Below are 7,099 nucleotides of genomic sequence, written 5' to 3'. Positions count from 1 at the left end.
GTCCATACTAACTTATAGCTATCATCAGATGTGTCTGTTCCATACTAACTTATAGCTAACATCAGATGTGACTGGTCCATACTAACTTATAGCTAACATCAGATGTTTCTGTTCCATACTAACTTATAGCTAACATCAGGTGTGACTGGTCCATACTAACTTATAGCTAACATCAGATGTGACTGGTCCATACTAACTTATAGCTATCATCAGATGTGTCTGTTCCATACTAACTTATAGCTAACATCAGATATGTCTGTTCTATACTAACTTATAGCTAACATCAGATGTGACTGGTCCATACTAACTTATAGCTAACATTAGATGTGACTGGTCCATACTGACTGATAGCTATCATCAGATGTGTCTGTTCCATACTAACTTATAGCTAACATCAGATGTGTCTGTTCTATACTAACTTATAGCTAACATCAGATGTTACTGGTCCATACTAACTTATAGCTAACATCAGATGTGACTGGTCCATACTACCTTATAGCTAACAACAGATGTGACTGGTCCATACTACCTTATAGCTAACATCAGATGTGACTGGTCCATACTAACTTATAGGTAACATCATATGGGTCTGTTCCATACTAACTTATAGGTAACATCATATGGGTCTGTTCCATACTAACTTATAGCTAACATCAGATGTGACCAGTCTATACTAGCTTATAGCTAACATCAGATGTGACCAGGCCATACTAACTTATAGCTAACATCATATGTGTCTGTTCCATACTACCTTATAGCTAACATCAGATATGACTGGTTCATACTAACTTATAGCTAACATCAGATATGACTGGTCCATACTAACTTATAGCTAACATCATATGTGTCTGTTCCATACTAACTTATAGCTAACATCAGGTGTGACTGGTCCATACTAACTTATAGCTAACATCAGATGTGACTGGTCCATACTAGCTTATAGCTAACATCAGATGTGACTGGTTCATACTACCTTATAGCTAACATCAGATGTTACTGGTCCATACTAACTTATAGCTAACATCAGATGTTACTGGTCCATACTACCTTATAGCTAACATCAGATGTGATTGGTCCATACTCGGTTATAGCTAACATCAAATGTGACTATAGAGGGGGGAATATGAGTATGTTGCAGTTGAGTCAGGGGTTCCACAGGGGTTAGTTCTTGGACCAAGTCCCTTCCTGTATTATTTTAACGACATTCCAACAGGTCTAACATCTACAAAGTCAATACGTTTATTTGCAGACGAAACAATAGTATATTTGGCAATAAAGTCAAATTCCGATGCATCAGATTCACATTACAAAAAGATGTTGACAAACTAGCATCGTAGGAGACTATGTGGAAAATGGCATTCCACCCAGATAAGGGTAATTTAATTTCAGTCACCAGAAATAAAAAAAATCAATTACATTTAACTACATTTTACACAATCACTCATTACAACATGTAACAACACCAAAATATCAGGGGATTACCATCAATTCCAACCTTAGGGGTTACCATCAATTCCAACCTTAGGGGTTACCATCAATTCCAACCTTAGGAGTTACCATCAATTCCAACCTTAGGGGTTACCATCAATTCCAACCTTAGGGGTTACCATCAATACCAACCTTAGGGGTTACCATCAATTCCAACCTTAGGGGTTACCATCAATTCCAACCTTAGGGGTTACCATCAATTCCAACCTTAGGGGTTACCATCAATTCCAACCTTAGGGGTTACCATCAATTCCAACCTTAGGGATTACCATCAATTCCAACCTTAGGGGTTACCATCAATTCCAACCTTAGGGATTACCATCAATTCCAACCTTAGGGGTTACCATCAATTCCAACCTTAGGGGTTACCATCAATTCCAACCTTAGGGGTTACCATCAATTCCAACCTTAGGGGTTACCATCAATTCCAACCTTAGGGGTTACCATCAATTCCAACCTTAGGGGTTACCATCAATTCCAACCTTAGGGGTTACCATCAATTCCAACCTTAGGGGTTACCATCAATTCCAACCTTAGGGGTTACCATCAATTCCAACCTTAGGGGTTACCATCAATTCCAACCTTAGGGGTTACCATCAATTCCAACCTTAGGGGTTACCATCAATTCCAACCTTAGGGGTTACCATCAATTCCAACCTTAGGGGTTACCATCAATTCCAACCTTAGGGGTTACCATCAATTCCAACCTTAGGAGTTACCATCAATTCCAACCTTAGGGGTTACCATCAATTCCAACCTTAGGGGTTACCATCAATACCAACCTTAGGGGTTACCATCAATTCCAACCTTAGGGGTTACCATCAATTCCAACCTTAGGGGTTACCATCAATACCAACCTTAGGGGTTACCATCAATTCCAACCTTAGGAGTTACCATCAATTCCAACCTTAGGGGTTACCATCAATTCCAACCTTAGGAGTTACCATCAATTCCAACCTTAGGGGTTACCATCAATTCCAACCTTAGGAGTTACCATCAATTCCAACCTTAGGAGTTACCATCAATTCCAACCTTAGGGGTTACCATCAATTCCAACCTTAGGAGTTACCATCAATTCCAACCTTAGGGGTTACCATCAATTCCAACCTTAGGAGTTACCATCAATTCCAACCTTAGGAGTTACCATCAATTCCAACCTTAGGGGTTACCATCAATTCCAACCTTAGGGGTTACCATCAATTCCAACCTTAGGAGTTACCATCAATTCCAACCTTAGGGGTTACCATCAATACCAACCTTAGGGGTTACCATCAATTCCAACCTTAGGAGTTACCATCAATTCCAACCTTAGGGGTTACCATCAATTCCAACCTTAGGGGTTACCATCAATTCCAACCTTAGGAGTTACCATCAATTCCAACCTTAGGAGTTACCATCAATTCCAACCTTAGGAGTTACCATCAATTCCAACCTTAGGGGTTACCATCAATTCCAACCTTAGGGGTTACCATCAATTCCAACCTTAGGGGTTACCATCAATTCCAACCTTAAATGGGATGTGCACATAAATAACATATGCAAGAAATCTAATAGCATCCTAGGCTTTCTAAGGAGGAACCTGAACATAAGCTTAACATCCATTAAAGAGCAAGCATATAAGTCCCTAGTAAGACCATCACTAGAGTATGCTTGCTCTGTTTGGGATCCATACTTACAACAAGACATAGATAGCATTGAAAAAGTTCAAAGGAGGGCTGCGCGTTTTGTTACTAACAAATACAGAAACACCTCAAGCGTTGGTAACATGTAACAATATCTTAAATGGCGCAGTCTCTCTAACAGAAGAAAAAGACTTAAGATTGGTAATGCTTTATAAAATTGAACACGAAAAGGTTGCAATACCTAAAAATAATAAATCAATTCCACCAAAAAAGACAAACAAGAGATTATAATTCGATCAGCTTTCAAATTCCATCCTGCAAAACACAATCACAGAAAAGAATCCTATTTTCCAAGAACTATACCCGTCTGGAACAAACTACTGGATAACATTGAACAAACTACTGGATAACAATGTAAATTGCGCTTCAGTAGACTCTTTTAAATCTTCATATTCAAAGCATCAATATTAACTCAACTATTAAATATTACTTAATTATACAAAACATATTTATTTTTCGTATTTTAAAAAAAATAGTATATATTATATATTCCATCTATGTCTTGTTGTAAGTTTCCTCCTGTTACATGATCTTCAATTTGTTGAAGGCGGTTACTTGTTGTTTATTCTTTAGTTTTCTATGTTGTGTCATATGTACTATTGTTTGTTTGTCTTTTTCATTTTTAGCCATGGCGTTGTCAGTTTGTTTTAGATTAATGAGTTTGACTGTCCCTTTGCAGGGGCGGATCCAGGAATTTGGAAAGGGGGGGGGTGAAGTTTTTAAAGATAGCCGAGCGGAGCGAGGGAACATTTTTTGGGCACCTTTTTTGGCCTTAAAAACATAAAATAAGTGTAAAATGCACATTTTAAACGGTTCCTGGGGTGGGGCATGTATATTCTATAGTTGTTGTAAAGTGTAAGTGTTGGACATTTTTATGCTGTTTTCCTCCTATTGATATTCTATCGTAAAATGATAGTATGGATCCAAAGCTATATGGAGTGATATATTTAATGTCGAACTTGTCAGTAAAAAATAGACATGGAAAATTCTCGTTTGTTTTACATGCATGTTAAGTTAGCACTAACCTCACAGATTTCTTGTTGTAAACAAGAAATACGTCGGGCTATAATATTTGATGAAATGTACAATACGACCGACACGAGTTAAAAAGTCAAACAAGCAATTGTCATTCAAGTGTTTGGTTGATAATTGTTTCACCCGACAAAATTAAGGGAGGTGAGGGGTTCCAAATCAACCAAAGGCTACGAATGAGTCTGAAATGACAACGAATTTATGAATGACGGTCGACAAATGGAGACATAAAGGCCACACTCAGCAGTCAGGTTGCAGTCTGGTCTTGAAAAAAGTATTCAATATATCAGTTCGGCGAAACAGACGTTCCGCCACATCAGACATGCAAACCCCGGCCTAAAAAAAAATACGCCCGTTTTGTATTCATCATGTTCATTTAATGCTAAATAATTATGTTGGAAATTATCGTTTCTAATAGCAAAAAAGTGGACAAGATTATTGTTTTCAATCCAGATACGGCCAGAATTTTTATTTAATGCAAAAATCAGAGTCGTATTTTTTTCTCTGAAATACCTTAAACTGCCTCCTCAAATCAAATGGTTCGTACCTTAGACTTTAAATCTATCTAGAGCTTATAAAATACTGACTTGGGATCATTATTCAGCTATCAAGTTATTTCAAAATAGGCTGGGGCGTTTGGGGTTAAACATGTTTACGTAGGTAAATAATATTGCTGTGGATTTTTTTTCTCATGAGGGGTTTCTGTTTGGTTGAAATTGTGAAATAGAAGTCACTACGTTCTTTCTCAATCCTAATTCGCTTTGAAGGTATCATGGTTGTCATCAGGCCTCAACCTAGGCAATGTTATACTGTAATTTGAATTTCAAAATGACTAAGTGACGTTTTTTTGACGCACTGGTCAACTCCATTATAGCGAATCACATGACTTTGACATAATCAGTAAATACCAGCGAAAAATATCTTTATAAGTAAAGAATTGTCGCATGAAAACTAAATACACGGGAAATGGCCTCAACCTAGGCAATGTGTTATTGTAGTTTGAATTTCAAAATAACTAAGTGACGTTTTATTTTACGCATTGATCATCTCCACCATGTAGCGAATCACATGACTTTGACATAATCAGTAAATACCAGCAAAAATTATCTTTATAAGTAAAGAAATAATTGTCGCATGAAAATTAAATACACGGGAAACGGCATAGTTCACGAAGTTTACGAGAAAAAAAAGGCCGAGCAAAAGGGGGGGGGGGCGTACGCCCTCTACGCCCCCCTCTGAATCCGCCACAGCTTTGGTATCTTTCGTTCCTCTTTTACTACATGCATGGTAGAATACATTAGAATAGAACAGGTATAGCGGGGGAGGGTCTAGATCTAAAAAAAAAACCATGTTTTGACCGCACCGCGTTTTTGCGCCTGTCCCAAGTCAGGAGCCTCTGGCCTTTCTTGTCATTGTATGGTCTTTTTTTTATTTTAGTTTCTTGTGTATAATTCGGAGTTTAGTATGGCGCCCATCATCACTTAACTAGTGTAAATATTTGTTTAGGAGCCAGCTGAAGGACGCCTCCGGGTGCGGGAGTTTCTTGCTGCATCGAAGACCCATTGGTAGCCTTCGGCTGTTGTCTGCTCTGTGGTGGAGTTGTTGTCTCTTTGACACATTCCCCATTTCCATTCTCAATTTTATGCTGTATAAACTGTCATTTAAAGTTGTTAACTTCCATGGCGTGGTTTATGGTGAAGAGTTGTCTCATTGGCAATCATACCACATCTTATTATCTTTACGATTTTCCCGAATAATTGAAGGATATGTTTACAGTTTGTGTGTTTGTGTAAAAAGTGAAAGTGATTTATTTCCGGCGCAAAAAAAAAAAAAAAAACAACCAGAGAACAAATTCTAAATACATCAAGAACAAGTTTCAATACATTGACTGAAACTACTATACCCCCTTTCTCCCTCATTAGTATAGAATGTAGATAAAAGTGAGGCCGGATATGTTACACTTTTAGTTGTTGTGGAGTAACCGAGAGAGGGAATTGAGAGTAGAGGATGTGAATTCTTTTTATACTTAGCAAAAATGAAATAGTTTTGCCAATCCCGTCTAATTTTTTCCCTCAGTTTTATCCATTGGGAAATTTATAATTTGTATTTCCCGCCCCAATGTCCTCACCAGGTAACAACAACAAATTTGCATTGTGGGATTGAAGTGCACATGTCAAGGCCGCCATTATCACCACAGAAGAAGTTCGCGGGAAAGTAAATAAGTTAAATAAAAGTAAGTTTAGGCAACTGTTATCAATCAAACTGAGGTTAGTTGTCAAGACCTTATAATTAAACAATGATCCCCGTCTAATTGTAACCGTAATTTTAATAAAAAGTTGCATTTTTTTCAACAGGTGACATTGGGTTGCATGCGACATTTTTGGGAACGGCATGACCGTCACATTGAAAAAAGCTACAACAGTTAAGTATGTGTGAAGTATTTCAGACATAAGTTATAACGTAATCCTCCTGTATATAAAAATATTGCGGACACGTACAGTAATTGTACTAGTAAATACGTTTTGCCCTCGGAGGAAAAAGGAGAACAATGGACACCCATGTGGTCATTTCAAAAGAAGTTAGAACAACTTTATCAGTTAACTTTGAAATGTTGTACAGGCTTGATAGAGTGTGTGGAGTCAAAGGACTTTAAGCTTCTCCAAAAATTTAATTAAATGTTGGTAAAATAAGTTGCGAGGCCTAAAGTTTCATTTTGCATTTTATTTCTTTACTGTTCTAGGACCTTATCATTATCAAACTGTTTTAAGGAAAATTAAATACATGAATGGAACTGGGGTCATCTGGTTAAGATAAGTTATAATAATAAAAGATACATGGGGAACCATAGGCACAACTCATTGGTCCTTTATGTTTTGATGCCCCCACCATATCGGGGG

General features: G+C 37.5%; 1 long non-coding RNA gene across 1 annotated transcript in view; it reads left to right on the top strand.

Annotated features, from left to right (window-relative positions):
• Window positions 1-6,361: 6,361 nt before the first annotated feature.
• Window positions 6,362-7,099, top strand: part of LOC139496452 (uncharacterized) — a 33,071-nt gene continuing 32,333 nt past the window's right edge. Inside the window, exon 1 of the long non-coding RNA XR_011657663.1 lies at window positions 6,362-6,435. This is a non-coding gene — a long non-coding RNA (uncharacterized lncRNA). The remainder of the gene's footprint in view (window positions 6,436-7,099) is intronic.

This window comes from Mytilus edulis, chromosome 11 (assembly GCF_963676685.1).
Source record: "Mytilus edulis chromosome 11, xbMytEdul2.2, whole genome shotgun sequence".
Taxonomy (NCBI): Eukaryota; Metazoa; Mollusca; class Bivalvia; order Mytilida; family Mytilidae; genus Mytilus; species Mytilus edulis.
The sequence above is the reverse complement of the archived record's forward strand: the minus strand, read 5'-3'. Positions and strand labels throughout refer to the sequence as shown.